Source organism: Melospiza georgiana, chromosome 16 (assembly GCF_028018845.1).
Source record: "Melospiza georgiana isolate bMelGeo1 chromosome 16, bMelGeo1.pri, whole genome shotgun sequence".
In the NCBI taxonomy this organism is placed as follows: Eukaryota; Metazoa; Chordata; class Aves; order Passeriformes; family Passerellidae; genus Melospiza; species Melospiza georgiana.
In genome coordinates, this window is record NC_080445.1 from 16,907,352 (window position 1) to 16,926,317 (window position 18,966).

Consider the following 18,966-nt stretch of genomic DNA (forward strand, 5'->3'; position numbering starts at 1 on the left):
TTTAAATGACCAGTGTTAGGGTTAGGGTTAGGGTTACGCCTAGGTGTAGAGCTTTTTCAACCAGCAAGCTCTGAGCTCCAGGCACATGGCAGCTGCGAAAGGCATCCCAAGGGGAGCACAAAAGTGCCAGAAAATGGCTGTCTCCACTCGTTTTCATTGGCACCATTGCTAAGCCTAGGCTGAATTACCTGCCTCCAGTCTCAGCTAGGGACATGGTTTTTTAAACCAGGAAGCCCTGAGCTCCAGGCACACGGCAGCTGTGAAAGGCATCCCAAGGGGAGTACAAAAGTGCAACAACATGGCAGCTTTCACAGCTTTTTCCTTGGCACCATCCCTATACCTAGGCTGATTTATCTGCCTAGGGTTAGGGTTAGCGTTCAGCCTAGGGCTAGGATTTTTTAACCAGGAAGCCCTGAGTTCCAGGCTTACTGCAGCTGCCAAAGGCATCCCAAAGGGAGCGCAGAAGTACCACAACATGGCAGCTTTCACAGCTTTTTCCTTAGGAAGAACCCTCATACCTGGCTGATTTACCTTCCTAGGGTTACTGTTAGGCTTAGGCTTAGGACTTTGAAAACCAGGAAGCCCTGTGCTCCAGGCACACTGCAGCTGTTCAAGACATCCCAAGGGGAGCGCAAAAATGACACAACTTGGCTGCCTCCGCTGCTATTTCCATGAGACCATCCCCAACCATAGGCTGATTTTCCTTCCTAGTGTTGAGGTTTGAGTTAGGCCTAGGGTTAGTGTTCTTTTAACCAGAAAGCCCTGAGTTCCAAGAACACAGCAGCTGCCAAGGACTACCCAAGAAGAGTGCAAAAGTACCACAACATGCCTGCCTCCACAGCTTTTTCCTTGGGGACATCCCTAATTCCTGGCTGATTTGCCTTTCTCGTCTTAGGGTTGGCGTTAGGCCTAGGGCTAGGATTTTTAAAATCAGGAAGCCCAGACCTCCAGGCACACTGGAGCTGTGAAAGGCATCCAAAAGGGAGTGCAAAAGTGCCACAACATGGCTGCTTTCACGGCTTTTTCCTTGGCAAGAAGCCTAACACCAGGCTGATTTACCTTCCCAGGGTTAGTGTTAGGCTTAGGCCTAGGGCTAGGATTTTTAAAACTAGGAAGCCCTGTGCTCCAGGCACACTGCAGCTGTTCAAGGCATCCCAAGAGGGCTGGAAAAGTGACACAACTTGGCTGCCTCTGCTGCTCTTCTCATGAGTGCATCCCGAACCATAGGCTGATTTTCCTTCCTAGCGTTGAGGTTTGAGTTACGCCTAGGGTTAGGGTTTTTTTAACCAGAAAGCCCTGAGTTCCAAGAACACAGCAGCTGCGAAGGACTACCCAAGAGGAGCGCAAAAGTGCCACAACATGGCTGCCTCCAGCGCTTTTTCCTTGGGACCATCATGGACCCTAGGCTGATTTACTTGCCTCCAGTTGCAGCTATGGTCACGCCAAGGGATAGGGTTTTTAAATCAGTAAACCCTGAGCTCCAGACCCAGTGCAGCTGCGAAAGGCTTCCCAAGGGCAGCCAAAAATTGCCTCAACATGCTCCCTCCAGCGCTTTTTTCCTTGGGAACATCCCTATACCTAGGCTGATTTATCTGCCTAGGGTTAGGGTTAGGGTTCAGCCTAGGGATGGGATTTTTTAAAACAGGAAGCCCTGAGTTCCAGGGGCACTGCAGGAGCCAAAGGCATCCCAAGGGGAAAGCAAATGTGCCACAACTTGGCTGTGTCCAGAGCTTTTTCCTTGGGACCATCCCGAAACGAAGGCTGATTTAGAAGCCTCCAGTTAGGGCTAAAGTTGTGGTTTTTTAAACCAGGAAGCCCTGTGCTCCAAGCACACTGCAGCTGTGAAAGGCATCCCAAGGGGAGCGCAAAAGTGCCACAACATGGCTGTCTCCACAGCTTTTTCCTTGGGATAATTCCTAAACCCAAGCAGATTTAAATGACCAGTGTTAGGGTTAGGGTTAGGGTTACGCCTAGGTGTAGAGCTTTTTCAACCAGCAAGCTCTGAGCTCCAGGCACATGGCAGCTGCGAAAGGCATCCCAAGGGGAGCACAAAAGTGCCAGAAAATGGCTGCCTCCACACGTTTTCGTTGGCACCATTGCTAAGCCTAGGCTGAATTACCTGCCTCCAGTCTCAGCTAGGGACATGGTTTTTTAAACCAGGAAGCCCTGAGCTCCAGGCACACGGCAGCTGTGAAAGGCATCCCAAGGGGAGTACAAAAGTGCAACAACATGGCAGCTTTCACAGCTTTTTCCTTGGCACCATCCCTATACCTAGGCTGATTTATCTGCCTAGGGTTAGGGTTAGCGTTCAGCCTAGGGCTAGGATTTTTTAACCAGGAAGCCCTGAGTTCCAGGCTTACTGCAGCTGCCAAAGGCATCCCAAAGGGAGCGCAGAAGTACCACAACATGGCAGCTTTCACAGCTTTTTCCTTAGGAAGAACCCTCATACCCGGCCGTTTTACCTTCCTAGGGTTACTGTTAGGCTTAGGCCTAGGACTTTGAAAACCAGGAAGCCCTGTGCTCCAGGCACACTGCAGCTGTTCAAGGCATCCCAAGGGGAGCGCAAAAATGACACAACTTGGCTGCCTCTGCTGCTCTTCTCATGAGTGCATCCCGAACCATAGGCTGATTTTCCTTCCTAGCGTTGAGGTTTGAGTTAGGCCTAGGGTTAGTGTTCTTTTAACCAGAAAGCCCTGAGTTCCAAGAACACAGCAGCTGCCAAGGACTACCCAAGAAGAGCGCAAAAGTACCACAACATGCCTGCCTCCACAGCTTTTTCCTTGGGGACATCCCTAATTCCTGGCTGATTTGCCTTTCTCGTCTTAGGGTTGGCGTTAGGCCTAGGGCTAGGATTTTTAAAATCAGGAAGCCCAGACCTCCAGGCACACTGGAGCTGTGAAAGGCATCCAAAAGGGAGTGCAAAAGTGCCACAACATGGCTGCTTTCACGGCTTTTTCCTTGGCAAGAAGCCTAACACCAGGCTGATTTACCTTCCCAGGGTTAGTGTTAGGCTTAGGCCTAGGGCTAGGATTTTTAAAACTAGGAAGCCCTGTGCTCCAGGCACACTGCAGCTGTTCAAGGCATCCCAAGAGGGCTGGAAAAGTGACACAACTTGGCTGCCTCTGCTGCTCTTCTCATGAGTGCATCCCGAACCATAGGCTGATTTTCCTTCCTAGCGTTGAGGTTTGAGTTACGCCTAGGGTTAGGGTTTTTTTAACCAGAAAGCCCTGAGTTCCAAGAACACAGCAGCTGAGAAGGACTACCCAAGAGGAGCGCAAAAGTGCCACAACATGGCTGCCTCCAGCGCTTTTTCCTTGGGACCATCATGGACCCTAGGCTGATTTACTTGCCTCCAGTTGCAGCTATGGTCACGCCAAGGGATAGGGTTTTTAAATCAGTAAACCCTGAGCTCCAGACCCAGTGCAGCTGCGAAAGGCTTCCCAAGGGCAGCCAAAAATTGCCTCAACATGCTCCCTCCAGCGCTTTTTTCCTTGGGAACATCCCTATACCTAGGCTGATTTATCTGCCTAGGGTTAGGGTTAGGGTTCAGCCTAGGGATGGGATTTTTTAAAACAGGAAGCCCTGAGTTCCAGGGACACTGCAGGAGCCAAAGGCATCCCAAGGGGAAAGCAAATGTGCCACAACTTGGCTGTGTCCAGAGCTTTTTCCTTGGGACCATCCCGAAACAAAGGCTGATTTAGAAGCCTCCAGTTAGGGCTAAAGTTGTGGTTTTTAAAACCAGGAAGCCCTGTGCTCCAAGCACACTGCAGCTGTGAAAGGCATCCCAAGGGGAGCGCAAAAGTGCCACAACAAGGCTGCCTCCACAGCTTTTTCCTTGGGATAATTCCTAAACCCAAGCAGATTTAAATGACCAGTGTTAGTGTTAGGGTTAGGGTTACGCCTAGGTGTAGAGCTTTTTCAACCAGCAAGCTCTGAGCTCCAGGCACATGGCAGCTGCGAAAGGCATCCCAAGGGGAGCACAAAAGTGCCAGAAAATGGCTGTCTCCACTCGTTTTCATTGGCACCATTGCTAAGCCTAGGCTGAATTACCTGCCTCCAGTCTCAGCTAGGGACATGGTTTTTTAAACCAGGAAGCCCTGAGCTCCAGGCACACGGCAGCTGTGAAAGGCATCCCAAGGGGAGTACAAAAGTGCAACAACATGGCAGCTTTCACAGCTTTTTCCTTGGCACCATCCCTATACCTAGGCTGATTTATCTGCCTAGGGTTAGGGTTAGCGTTCAGCCTAGGGCTAGGATTTTTTAACCAGGAAGCCCTGAGTTCCAGGCTTACTGCAGCTGCCAAAGGCATCCCAAAGGGAGCGCAGAAGTACCACAACATGGCAGCTTTCACAGCTTTTTCCTTAGGAAGAACCCTCATACCTGGCTGATTTACCTTCCTAGGGTTACTGTTAGGCTTAGGCTTAGGACTTTGAAAACCAGGAAGCCCTGTGCTCCAGGCACACTGCAGCTGTTCAAGGCATCCCAAGGGGAGCGCAAAAATGACACAACTTGGCTGCCTCCGCTGCTATTTCCATGAGACCATCCCCAACCATAGGCTGATTTTCCTTCCTAGCGTTGAGGTTTGAGTTAGGCCTAGGGTTAGTGTTCTTTTAACCAGAAAGCCCTGAGTTCCAAGAACACAGCAGCTGCCAAGGACTACCCAAGAAGAGTGCAAAAGTACCACAACATGCCTGCCTCCACAGCTTTTTCCTTGGGGACATCCCTAATTCCTGGCTGATTTGCCTTTCTCGTCTTAGGGTTGGCGTTAGGCCTAGGGCTAGGATTTTTAAAATCAGGAAGCCCAGACCTCCAGGCACACTGGAGCTGTGAAAGGCATCCAAAAGGGAGTGCAAAAGTGCCACAACATGGCTGCTTTCACGGCTTTTTCCTTGGCAAGAAGCCTAACACCAGGCTGATTTACCTTCCCAGGGTTAGTGTTAGGCTTAGGCCTAGGGCTAGGATTTTTAAAACTAGGAAGCCCTGTGCTCCAGGCACACTGCAGCTGTTCAAGGCATCCCAAGAGGGCTGGAAAAGTGACACAACTTGGCTGCCTCTGCTGCTCTTCTCATGAGTCCATCCCGAAGCATAGGCTGATTTTCCTTCCTAGCGTTGAGGTTTGAGTTATGCCTAGGGTTAGGGTTTTTTTAACCAGAAAGCCCTGAGTTCCAAGAACACAGCAGCTGCCAAGGACTACCCAAGAAGAGCGCAAAAGTACCACAACATGCCTGCCTCCACAGCTTTTTCCTTGGGGACATCCCTAATTCCTGGCTGATTTGCCTTTCTCGTCTTAGGGTTGGCGTTAGGCCTAGGGCTAGGATTTTTAAAATCAGGAAGCCCAGACCTCCAGGCACACTGGAGCTGTGAAAGGCATCCAAAAGGGAGTGCAAAAGTGCCACAACATGGCTGCTTTCACGGCTTTTTCCTTGGCAAGAAGCCTAACACCAGGCTGATTTACCTTCCCAGGGTTAGTGTTAGGCTTAGGCCTAGGGCTAGGATTTTTAAAACTAGGAAGCCCTGTGCTCCAGGCACACTGCAGCTGTTCAAGGCATCCCAAGAGGGCTGGAAAAGTGACACAACTTGGCTGCCTCTGCTGCTCTTCTCATGAGTCCATCCCGAACCATAGGCTGATTTTCATTCCTAGCGTTGAGGTTTGAGTTACGCCTAGGGTTAGGGTGTTTTTAACCAGAAAGCCCTGAGTTCCAAGAACACAGCAGCTGCGAAGGACTACCCAAGAGGAGCGCAAAAGTGCCACAACATGGCTGCCTCCAGCGCTTTTTCCTTGGGACCATCATGGACCCTAGGCTGATTTACTTGCCTCCAGTTGCAGCTATGGTCACGCCAAGGGATAGGGTTTTTAAATCAGTAAACCCTGAGCTCCAGACCCAGTGCAGCTGCGAAAGGCTTCCCAAGGGCAGCCAAAAATTGCCTCAACATGCTCCCTCCAGCGCTTTTTTCCTTGGGAACATCCCTATACCTAGGCTGATTTATCTGCCTAGGGTTAGGGTTAGGGTTCAGCCTAGGGATGGGATTTTTTAAAACAGGAAGCCCTGAGTTCCAGGGGCACTGCAGGAGCCAAAGGCATCCCAAGGGGAAAGCAAATGTGCCACAACTTGGCTGTGTCCAGAGCTTTTTCCTTGGGACCATCCCGAAACGAAGGCTGATTTAGAAGCCTCCAGTTAGGGCTAAAGTTGTGGTTTTAAAACCAGGAAGCCCTGTGCTCCAAGCACACTGCAGCTGTGAAAGGCATCCCAAGGGGAGCGCAAAAGTGCCACAACATGGCTGTCTCCACGGCTTTTTCCTTGGGATAATTCCTAAACCCAAGCAGATTTAAATGACCAGTGTTAGGGTTAGGGTTAGGGTTACGCCTAGGTGTAGAGCTTTTTCAACCAGCAAGCTCTGAGCTCCAGGCACATGGCAGCTGCGAAAGGCATCCCAAGGGGAGCACAAAAGTGCCAGAAAATGGCTGCCTCCACACGTTTTCGTTGGCACCATTGCTAAGCCTAGGCTGAATTACCTGCCTCCAGTCTCAGCTAGGGACATGGTTTTTTAAACCAGGAAGCCCTGAGCTCCAGGCACACGGCAGCTGTGAAAGGCATCCCAAGGGGAGTACAAAAGTGCAACAACATGGCAGCTTTCACAGCTTTTTCCTTGGCACCATCCCTATACCTAGGCTGATTTATCTGCCTAGGGTTAGGGTTAGCGTTCAGCCTAGGGCTAGGATTTTTTAACCAGGAAGCCCTGAGTTCCAGGCTTACTGCAGCTGCCAAAGGCATCCCAAAGGGAGCGCAGAAGTACCACAACATGGCAGCTTTCACAGCTTTTTCCTTAGGAAGAACCCTCATACCCGGCCGTTTTACCTTCCTAGGGTTACTGTTAGGCTTAGGCCTAGGACTTTGAAAACCAGGAAGCCCTGTGCTCCAGGCACACTGCAGCTGTTCAAGGCATCCCAAGGGGAGCGCAAAAATGACACAACTTGGCTGCCTCCGCTGCTATTTCCATGAGACCATCCCCAACCATAGGCTGATTTTCCTTCCTAGCGTTGAGGTTTGAGTTACGCCTAGGGTTAGTGTTCTTTTAACCAGAAAGCCCTGAGTTCCAAGAACACAGCAGCTGCCAAGGACTACCCAAGAAGAACGCAAAAGTACCACAACATGCCTGCCTCCACAGCTTTTTCCTTGGGGACATCCCTAATTCCTGGCTGATTTGCCTTTCTCGTCTTAGGGTTGGCGTTAGGCCTAGGGCTAGGATTTTTAAAATCAGGAAGCCCAGACCTCCAGGCACACTGGAGCTGTGAAAGGCATCCAAAAGGGAGTGCAAAAGTGCCACAACATGGCTGCTTTCACGGCTTTTTCCTTGGCAAGAAGCCTAACACCAGGCTGATTTACCTTCCCAGGGTTAGTGTTAGGCTTAGGCCTAGGGCTAGGATTTTTAAAACTAGGAAGCCCTGTGCTCCAGGCACACTGCAGCTGTTCAAGGCATCCCAAGAGGGCTGGAAAAGTGACACAACTTGGCTGCCTCTGCTGCTCTTCTCATGAGTCCATCCCGAACCATAGGCTGATTTTCCTTCCTAGCGTTGAGGTTTGAGTTACGCCTAGGGTTAGGGTTTTTTTAACCAGAAAGCCCTGAGTTCCAAGAACACAGCAGCTGAGAAGGACTACCCAAGAGGAGCGCAAAAGTGCCACAACATGGCTGCCTCCAGCGCTTTTTCCTTGGGACCATCATGGACCCTAGGCTGATTTACTTGCCTCCAGTTGCAGCTATGGTCACGCCAAGGGATAGGGTTTTTAAATCAGTAAACCCTGAGCTCCAGACCCAGTGCAGCTGCGAAAGGCTTCCCAAGGGCAGCCAAAAATTGCCTCAACATGCTCCCTCCAGCGCTTTTTTCCTTGGGAACATCCCTATACCTAGGCTGATTTATCTGCCTAGGGTTAGGGTTAGGGTTCAGCCTAGGGATGGGATTTTTTAAAACAGGAAGCCCTGAGTTCCAGGGGCACTGCAGGAGCCAAAGGCATCCCAAGGGGAAAGCAAATGTGCCACAACTTGGCTGTGTCCAGAGCTTTTTCCTTGGGACCGTCCCGAAACGAAGGCTGATTTAGAAGCCTCCAGTTAGGGCTAAAGTTGTGGTTTTTAAAACCAGGAAGCCCTGTGCTCCAAGCACACTGCAGCTGTGAAAGGCATCCCAAGGGGAGCGCAAAAGTGCCACAACATGGCTGTCTCCACGGCTTTTTCCTTGGGATAATTCCTAAACCCAAGCAGATTTAAATGACCAGTGTTAGTGTTAGGGTTAGGGTTACGCCTAGGTGTAGAGCTTTTTCAACCAGCAAGCTCTGAGCTCCAGGCACATGGCAGCTGCGAAAGGCATCCCAAGGGGAGCACAAAAGTGCCAGAAAATGGCTGCCTCCACACGTTTTCGTTGGCACCATTGCTAAGCCTAGGCTGAATTACCTGCCTCCAGTCTCAGCTAGGGACATGGTTTTTTAAACCAGGAAGCCCTGAGCTCCAGGCACACGGCAGCTGTGAAAGGCATCCCAAGGGGAGTACAAAAGTGCAACAACATGGCAGCTTTCACAGCTTTTTCCTTGGCACCATCCCTATACCTAGGCTGATTTATCTGCCTAGGGTTAGGGTTAGCGTTCAGCCTAGGGCTAGGATTTTTTAACCAGGAAGCCCTGAGTTCCAGGCTTACTGCAGCTGCCAAAGGCATCCCAAAGGGAGCGCAGAAGTACCACAACATGGCAGCTTTCACAGCTTTTTCCTTAGGAAGAACCCTCATACCCGGCTGATTTACCTTCCTAGGGTTACTGTAAGGCTTAGGCCTAGGACTTTGAAAACCAGGAAGCCCTGTGCTCCAGGCACACTGCAGCTGTTCAAGGCATCCCAAGGGGAGCGCAAAAATGACACAACTTGGCTGCCTCCACTGCTATTTCCATGAGACCATCCCCAACCATAGGCTGATTTTCCTTCCTAGCGTTGAGGTTTGAGTTACGCCTAGGGTTAGTGTTCTTTTAACCAGAAAGCCCTGAGTTCCAAGAACACAGCAGCTGCCAAGGACTACCCAAGAAGAGCGCAAAAGTACCACAACATGCCTGCCTCCACAGCTTTTTCCTTGGGGACATCCCTAATTCCTGGCTGATTTGCCTTTCTCGTCTTAGGGTTGGCGTTAGGCCTAGGGCTAGGATTTTTAAAATCAGGAAGCCCAGACCTCCAGGCACACTGGAGCTGTGAAAGGCATCCAAAAGGGAGTGCAAAAGTGCCACAACATGGCTGCTTTCACGGCTTTTTCCTTGGCAAGAAGCCTAACACCAGGCTGATTTACCTTCCCAGGGTTAGTGTTAGGCTTAGGCCTAGGGCTAGGATTTTTAAAACTAGGAAGCCCTGTGCTCCAGGCACACTGCAGCTGTTCAAGGCATCCCAAGAGGGCTGGAAAAGTGACACAACTTGGCTGCCTCTGCTGCTCTTCTCATGAGTCCATCCCGAAGCATAGGCTGATTTTCCTTCCTAGCGTTGAGGTTTGAGTTATGCCTAGGGTTAGGGTTTTTTTAACCAGAAAGCCCTGAGTTCCAAGAACACAGCAGCTGCCAAGGACTACCCAAGAAGAGCGCAAAAGTACCACAACATGCCTGCCTCCACAGCTTTTTCCTTGGGGACATCCCTAATTCCTGGCTGATTTGCCTTTCTCGTCTTAGGGTTGGCGTTAGGCCTAGGGCTAGGATTTTTAAAATCAGGAAGCCCAGACCTCCAGGCACACTGGAGCTGTGAAAGGCATCCAAAAGGGAGTGCAAAAGTGCCACAACATGGCTGCTTTCACGGCTTTTTCCTTGGCAAGAAGCCTAACACCAGGCTGATTTACCTTCCCAGGGTTAGTGTTAGGCTTAGGCCTAGGGCTAGGATTTTTAAAACTAGGAAGCCCTGTGCTCCAGGCACACTGCAGCTGTTCAAGGCATCCCAAGAGGGCTGGAAAAGTGACACAACTTGGCTGCCTCTGCTGCTCTTCTCATGAGTCCATCCCGAACCATAGGCTGATTTTCATTCCTAGCGTTGAGGTTTGAGTTACGCCTAGGGTTAGGGTTTTTTTAACCAGAAAGCCCTGAGTTCCAAGAACACAGCAGCTGAGAAGGACTACCCAAGAGGAGCGCAAAAGTGCCACAACATGGCTGCCTCCAGCGCTTTTTCCTTGGGACCATCATGGACCCTAGGCTGATTTACTTGCCTCCAGTTGCAGCTATGGTCACGCCAAGGGATAGGGTTTTTAAATCAGTAAACCCTGAGCTCCAGACCCAGTGCAGCTGCGAAAGGCTTCCCAAGGGCAGCCAAAAATTGCCTCAACATGCTCCCTCCAGCGCTTTTTTCCTTGGGAACATCCCTATACCTAGGCTGATTTATCTGCCTAGGGTTAGGGTTAGGGTTCAGCCTAGGGATGGGATTTTTTAAAACAGGAAGCCCTGAGTTCCAGGGGCACTGCAGGAGCCAAAGGCATCCCAAGGGGAAAGCAAATGTGCCACAACTTGGCTGTGTCCAGAGCTTTTTCCTTGGGACCGTCCCGAAACGAAGGCTGATTTAGAAGCCTCCAGTTAGGGCTAAAGTTGTGGTTTTTAAAACCAGGAAGCCCTGTGCTCCAAGCACACTGCAGCTGTGAAAGGCATCCCAAGGGGAGCGCAAAAGTGCCACAACATGGCTGTCTCCACGGCTTTTTCCTTGGGATAATTCCTAAACCCAAGCAGATTTAAATGACCAGTGTTAGTGTTAGGGTTAGGGTTACGCCTAGGTGTAGAGCTTTTTCAACCAGCAAGCTCTGAGCTCCAGGCACATGGCAGCTGCGAAAGGCATCCCAAGGGGAGCACAAAAGTGCCAGAAAATGGCTGCCTCCACACGTTTTCGTTGGCACCATTGCTAAGCCTAGGCTGAATTACCTGCCTCCAGTCTCAGCTAGGGACATGGTTTTTTAAACCAGGAAGCCCTGAGCTCCAGGCACACGGCAGCTGTGAAAGGCATCCCAAGGGGAGTACAAAAGTGCAACAACATGGCAGCTTTCACAGCTTTTTCCTTGGCACCATCCCTATACCTAGGCTGATTTATCTGCCTAGGGTTAGGGTTAGCGTTCAGCCTAGGGCTAGGATTTTTTAACCAGGAAGCCCTGAGTTCCAGGCTTACTGCAGCTGCCAAAGGCATCCCAAAGGGAGCGCAGAAGTACCACAACATGGCAGCTTTCACAGCTTTTTCCTTAGGAAGAACCCTCATACCCGGCCGTTTTACCTTCCTAGGGTTACTGTTAGGCTTAGGCCTAGGACTTTGAAAACCAGGAAGCCCTGTGCTCCAGGCACACTGCAGCTGTTCAAGGCATCCCAAGGGGAGCGCAAAAATGACACAACTTGGCTGCCTCCGCTGCTATTTCCATGAGACCATCCCCAACCATAGGCTGATTTTCCTTCCTAGCGTTGAGGTTTGAGTTACGCCTAGGGTTAGTGTTCTTTTAACCAGAAAGCCCTGAGTTCCAAGAACACAGCAGCTGCCAAGGACTACCCAAGAAGAACGCAAAAGTACCACAACATGCCTGCCTCCACAGCTTTTTCCTTGGGGACATCCCTAATTCCTGGCTGATTTGCCTTTCTCGTCTTAGGGTTGGCGTTAGGCCTAGGGCTAGGATTTTTAAAATCAGGAAGCCCAGACCTCCAGGCACACTGGAGCTGTGAAAGGCATCCAAAAGGGAGTGCAAAAGTGCCACAACATGGCTGCTTTCACGGCTTTTTCCTTGGCAAGAAGCCTAACACCAGGCTGATTTACCTTCCCAGGGTTAGTGTTAGGCTTAGGCCTAGGGCTAGGATTTTTAAAACTAGGAAGCCCTGTGCTCCAGGCACACTGCAGCTGTTCAAGGCATCCCAAGAGGGCTGGAAAAGTGACACAACTTGGCTGCCTCTGCTGCTCTTCTCATGAGTCCATCCCGAACCATAGGCTGATTTTCCTTCCTAGCGTTGAGGTTTGAGTTACGCCTAGGGTTAGGGTTTTTTTAACCAGAAAGCCCTGAGTTCCAAGAACACAGCAGCTGAGAAGGACTACCCAAGAGGAGCGCAAAAGTGCCACAACATGGCTGCCTCCAGCGCTTTTTCCTTGGGACCATCATGGACCCTAGGCTGATTTACTTGCCTCCAGTTGCAGCTATGGTCACGCCAAGGGATAGGGTTTTTAAATCAGTAAACCCTGAGCTCCAGACCCAGTGCAGCTGCGAAAGGCTTCCCAAGGGCAGCCAAAAATTGCCTCAACATGCTCCCTCCAGCGCTTTTTTCCTTGGGAACATCCCTATACCTAGGCTGATTTATCTGCCTAGGGTTAGGGTTAGGGTTCAGCCTAGGGATGGGATTTTTTAAAACAGGAAGCCCTGAGTTCCAGGGACACTGCAGGAGCCAAAGGCATCCCAAGGGGAAAGCAAATGTGCCACAACTTGGCTGTGTCCAGAGCTTTTTCCTTGGGACCATCCCGAAACAAAGGCTGATTTAGAAGCCTCCAGTTAGGGCTAAAGTTGTGGTTTTTAAAACCAGGAAGCCCTGTGCTCCAAGCACACTGCAGCTGTGAAAGGCATCCCAAGGGGAGCGCAAAAGTGCCACAACAAGGCTGCCTCCACAGCTTTTTCCTTGGGATAATTCCTAAACCCAAGCAGATTTAAATGACCAGTGTTAGTGTTAGGGTTAGGGTTACGCCTAGGTGTAGAGCTTTTTCAACCAGCAAGCTCTGAGCTCCAGGCACATGGCAGCTGCGAAAGGCATCCCAAGGGGAGCACAAAAGTGCCAGAAAATGGCTGTCTCCACTCGTTTTCATTGGCACCATTGCTAAGCCTAGGCTGAATTACCTGCCTCCAGTCTCAGCTAGGGACATGGTTTTTTAAACCAGGAAGCCCTGAGCTCCAGGCACACGGCAGCTGTGAAAGGCATCCCAAGGGGAGTACAAAAGTGCAACAACATGGCAGCTTTCACAGCTTTTTCCTTGGCACCATCCCTATACCTAGGCTGATTTATCTGCCTAGGGTTAGGGTTAGCGTTCAGCCTAGGGCTAGGATTTTTTAACCAGGAAGCCCTGAGTTCCAGGCTTACTGCAGCTGCCAAAGGCATCCCAAAGGGAGCGCAGAAGTACCACAACATGGCAGCTTTCACAGCTTTTTCCTTAGGAAGAACCCTCATACCTGGCTGATTTACCTTCCTAGGGTTACTGTTAGGCTTAGGCTTAGGACTTTGAAAACCAGGAAGCCCTGTGCTCCAGGCACACTGCAGCTGTTCAAGGCATCCCAAGGGGAGCGCAAAAATGACACAACTTGGCTGCCTCCGCTGCTATTTCCATGAGACCATCCCCAACCATAGGCTGATTTTCCTTCCTAGCGTTGAGGTTTGAGTTAGGCCTAGGGTTAGTGTTCTTTTAACCAGAAAGCCCTGAGTTCCAAGAACACAGCAGCTGCCAAGGACTACCCAAGAAGAGTGCAAAAGTACCACAACATGCCTGCCTCCACAGCTTTTTCCTTGGGGACATCCCTAATTCCTGGCTGATTTGCCTTTCTCGTCTTAGGGTTGGCGTTAGGCCTAGGGCTAGGATTTTTAAAATCAGGAAGCCCAGACCTCCAGGCACACTGGAGCTGTGAAAGGCATCCAAAAGGGAGTGCAAAAGTGCCACAACATGGCTGCTTTCACGGCTTTTTCCTTGGCAAGAAGCCTAACACCAGGCTGATTTACCTTCCCAGGGTTAGTGTTAGGCTTAGGCCTAGGGCTAGGATTTTTAAAACTAGGAAGCCCTGTGCTCCAGGCACACTGCAGCTGTTCAAGGCATCCCAAGAGGGCTGGAAAAGTGACACAACTTGGCTGCCTCTGCTGCTCTTCTCATGAGTCCATCCCGAAGCATAGGCTGATTTTCCTTCCTAGCGTTGAGGTTTGAGTTATGCCTAGGGTTAGGGTTTTTTTAACCAGAAAGCCCTGAGTTCCAAGAACACAGCAGCTGCCAAGGACTACCCAAGAAGAGCGCAAAAGTACCACAACATGCCTGCCTCCACAGCTTTTTCCTTGGGGACATCCCTAATTCCTGGCTGATTTGCCTTTCTCGTCTTAGGGTTGGCGTTAGGCCTAGGGCTAGGATTTTTAAAATCAGGAAGCCCAGACCTCCAGGCACACTGGAGCTGTGAAAGGCATCCAAAAGGGAGTGCAAAAGTGCCACAACATGGCTGCTTTCACGGCTTTTTCCTTGGCAAGAAGCCTAACACCAGGCTGATTTACCTTCCCAGGGTTAGTGTTAGGCTTAGGCCTAGGGCTAGGATTTTTAAAACTAGGAAGCCCTGTGCTCCAGGCACACTGCAGCTGTTCAAGGCATCCCAAGAGGGCTGGAAAAGTGACACAACTTGGCTGCCTCTGCTGCTCTTCTCATGAGTCCATCCCGAACCATAGGCTGATTTTCATTCCTAGCGTTGAGGTTTGAGTTACGCCTAGGGTTAGGGTGTTTTTAACCAGAAAGCCCTGAGTTCCAAGAACACAGCAGCTGCGAAGGACTACCCAAGAGGAGCGCAAAAGTGCCACAACATGGCTGCCTCCAGCGCTTTTTCCTTGGGACCATCATGGACCCTAGGCTGATTTACTTGCCTCCAGTTGCAGCTATGGTCACGCCAAGGGATAGGGTTTTTAAATCAGTAAACCCTGAGCTCCAGACCCAGTGCAGCTGCGAAAGGCTTCCCAAGGGCAGCCAAAAATTGCCTCAACATGCTCCCTCCAGCGCTTTTTTCCTTGGGAACATCCCTATACCTAGGCTGATTTATCTGCCTAGGGTTAGGGTTAGGGTTCAGCCTAGGGATGGGATTTTTTAAAACAGGAAGCCCTGAGTTCCAGGGGCACTGCAGGAGCCAAAGGCATCCCAAGGGGAAAGCAAATGTGCCACAACTTGGCTGTGTCCAGAGCTTTTTCCTTGGGACCATCCCGAAACGAAGGCTGATTTAGAAGCCTCCAGTTAGGGCTAAAGTTGTGGTTTTAAAACCAGGAAGCCCTGTGCTCCAAGCACACTGCAGCTGTGAAAGGCATCCCAAGGGGAGCGCAAAAGTGCCACAACATGGCTGTCTCCACAGCTTTTTCCTTGGGATAATTCCTAAACCCAAGCAGATTTAAATGACCAGTGTTAGGGTTAGGGTTAGGGTTACGCCTAGGTGTAGAGCTTTTTCAACCAGCAAGCTCTGAGCTCCAGGCACATGGCAGCTGCGAAAGGCATCCCAAGGGGAGCACAAAAGTGCCAGAAAATGGCTGCCTCCACACGTTTTCGTTGGCACCATTGCTAAGCCTAGGCTGAATTACCTGCCTCCAGTCTCAGCTAGGGACATGGTTTTTTAAACCAGGAAGCCCTGAGCTCCAGGCACACGGCAGCTGTGAAAGGCATCCCAAGGGGAGTACAAAAGTGCAACAACATGGCAGCTTTCACAGCTTTTTCCTTGGCACCATCCCTATACCTAGGCTGATTTATCTGCCTAGGGTTAGGGTTAGCGTTCAGCCTAGGGCTAGGATTTTTTAACCAGGAAGCCCTGAGTTCCAGGCTTACTGCAGCTGCCAAAGGCATCCCAAAGGGAGCGCAGAAGTACCACAACATGGCAGCTTTCACAGCTTTTTCCTTAGGAAGAACCCTCATACCCGGCCGTTTTACCTTCCTAGGGTTACTGTTAGGCTTAGGCCTAGGACTTTGAAAACCAGGAAGCCCTGTGCTCCAGGCACACTGCAGCTGTTCAAGGCATCCCAAGGGGAGCGCAAAAATGACACAACTTGGCTGCCTCCGCTGCTATTTCCATGAGACCATCCCCAACCATAGGCTGATTTTCCTTCCTAGCGTTGAGGTTTGAGTTACGCCTAGGGTTAGTGTTCTTTTAACCAGAAAGCCCTGAGTTCCAAGAACACAGCAGCTGCCAAGGACTACCCAAGAAGAACGCAAAAGTACCACAACATGCCTGCCTCCACAGCTTTTTCCTTGGGGACATCCCTAATTCCTGGCTGATTTGCCTTTCTCGTCTTAGGGTTGGCGTTAGGCCTAGGGCTAGGATTTTTAAAATCAGGAAGCCCAGACCTCCAGGCACACTGGAGCTGTGAAAGGCATCCAAAAGGGAGTGCAAAAGTGCCACAACATGGCTGCTTTCACGGCTTTTTCCTTGGCAAGAAGCCTAACACCAGGCTGATTTACCTTCCCAGGGTTAGTGTTAGGCTTAGGCCTAGGGCTAGGATTTTTAAAACTAGGAAGCCCTGTGCTCCAGGCACACTGCAGCTGTTCAAGGCATCCCAAGAGGGCTGGAAAAGTGACACAACTTGGCTGCCTCTGCTGCTCTTCTCATGAGTCCATCCCGAACCATAGGCTGATTTTCCTTCCTAGCGTTGAGGTTTGAGTTACGCCTAGGGTTAGGGTTTTTTTAACCAGAAAGCCCTGAGTTCCAAGAACACAGCAGCTGAGAAGGACTACCCAAGAGGAGCGCAAAAGTGCCACAACATGGCTGCCTCCAGCGCTTTTTCCTTGGGACCATCATGGACCCTAGGCTGATTTACTTGCCTCCAGTTGCAGCTATGGTCACGCCAAGGGATAGGGTTTTTAAATCAGTAAACCCTGAGCTCCAGACCCAGTGCAGCTGCGAAAGGCTTCCCAAGGGCAGCCAAAAATTGCCTCAACATGCTCCCTCCAGCGCTTTTTTCCTTGGGAACATCCCTATACCTAGGCTGATTTATCTGCCTAGGGTTAGGGTTAGGGTTCAGCCTAGGGATGGGATTTTTTAAAACAGGAAGCCCTGAGTTCCAGGGGCACTGCAGGAGCCAAAGGCATCCCAAGGGGAAAGCAAATGTGCCACAACTTGGCTGTGTCCAGAGCTTTTTCCTTGGGACCGTCCCGAAACGAAGGCTGATTTAGAAGCCTCCAGTTAGGGCTAAAGTTGTGGTTTTTAAAACCAGGAAGCCCTGTGCTCCAAGCACACTGCAGCTGTGAAAGGCATCCCAAGGGGAGCGCAAAAGTGCCACAACATGGCTGTCTCCACGGCTTTTTCCTTGGGATAATTCCTAAACCCAAGCAGATTTAAATGACCAGTGTTAGTGTTAGGGTTAGGGTTACGCCTAGGTGTAGAGCTTTTTCAACCAGCAAGCTCTGAGCTCCAGGCACATGGCAGCTGCGAAAGGCATCCCAAGGGGAGCACAAAAGTGCCAGAAAATGGCTGCCTCCACACGTTTTCGTTGGCACCATTGCTAAGCCTAGGCTGAATTACCTGCCTCCAGTCTCAGCTAGGGACATGGTTTTTTAAACCAGGAAGCCCTGAGCTCCAGGCACACGGCAGCTGTGAAAGGCATCCCAAGGGGAGTACAAAAGTGCAACAACATGGCAGCTTTCACAGCTTTTTCCTTGGCACCATCCCTATACCTAGGCTGATTTATCTGCCTAGGGTTAGGGTTAGCGTTCAGCCTAGGGCTAGGATTTTTTAACCAGGAAGCCCTGAGTTCCAGGCTTACTGCAGCTGCCAAAGGCATCCCAAAGGGAGCGCAGAAGTACCACAACATGGCAGCTTTCACAGCTTTTTCCTTAGGAAGAACCCTCATACCCGGCTGATTTACCTTCCTAGGGTTACTGTAAGGCTTAGGCCTAGGACTTTGAAAACCAGGAAGCCCTGTGCTCCAGGCACACTGCAGCTGTTCAAGGCATCCCAAGGGGAGCGCAAAAATGACACAACTTGGCTGCCTCCACTGCTATTTCCATGAGACCATCCCCAACCATAGGCTGATTTTCCTTCCTAGCGTTGAGGTTTGAGTTACGCCTAGGGTTAGTGTTCTTTTAACCAGAAAGCCCTGAGTTCCAAGAACACAGCAGCTGCCAAGGACTACCCAAGAAGAGCGCAAAAGTACCACAACATGCCTGCCTCCACAGCTTTTTCCTTGGGGACATCCCTAATTCCTGGCTGATTTGCCTTTCTCGTCTTAGGGTTGGCGTTAGGCCTAGGGCTAGGATTTTTAAAATCAGGAAGCCCAGACCTCCAGGCACACTGGAGCTGTGAAAGGCATCCAAAAGGGAGTGCAAAAGTGCCACAACATGGCTGCTTTCACGGCTTTTTCCTTGGCAAGAAGCCTAACACCAGGCTGATTTACCTTCCCAGGGTTAGTGTTAGGCTTAGGCCTAGGGCTAGGATTTTTAAAACTAGGAAGCCCTGTGCTCCAGGCACACTGCAGCTGTTCAAGGCATCCCAAGAGGGCTGGAAAAGTGACACAACTTGGCTGCCTCTGCTGCTCTTCTCATGAGTCCATCCCGAAGCATAGGCTGATTTTCCTTCCTAGCGTTGAGGTTTGAGTTATGCCTAGGGTTAGGGTTTTTTTAACCAGAAAGCCCTGAGTTCCAAGAACACAGCAGCTGCCAAGGACTACCCAAGAAGAGCGCAAAAGTACCACAACATGCCTGCCTCCACAGCTTTTTCCTTGGGGACATCCCTAATTCCTGGCTGATTTGCCTTTCTCGTCTTAGGGTTGGCGTTAGGCCTAGGGCTAGGATTTTTAAAATCAGGAAGCCCAGACCTCCAGGCACACTGGAGCTGTGAAAGGCATCCAAAAGGGAGTGCAAAAGTGCCACAACATGGCTGCTTTCACGGCTTTTTCCTTGGCAAGAAGCCTAACACCAGGCTGATTTACCTTCCCAGGGTTAGTGTTAGGCTTAGGCCTAGGGCTAGGATTTTTAAAACTAGGAAGCCCTGTGCTCCAGGCACACTGCAGCTGTTCAAGGCATCCCAAGAGGGCTGGAAAAGTGACACAACTTGGCTGCCTCTGCTGCTCTTCTCATGAGTCCATCCCGAACCATAGGCTGATTTTCATTCCTAGCGTTGAGGTTTGAGTTACGCCTAGGGTTAGGGTGTTTTTAACCAGAAAGCCCTGAGTTCCAAGAACACAGCAGCTGCGAAGGACTACCCAAGAGGAGCGCAAAAGTGCCACAACATGGCTGCCTCCAGCGCTTTTTCCT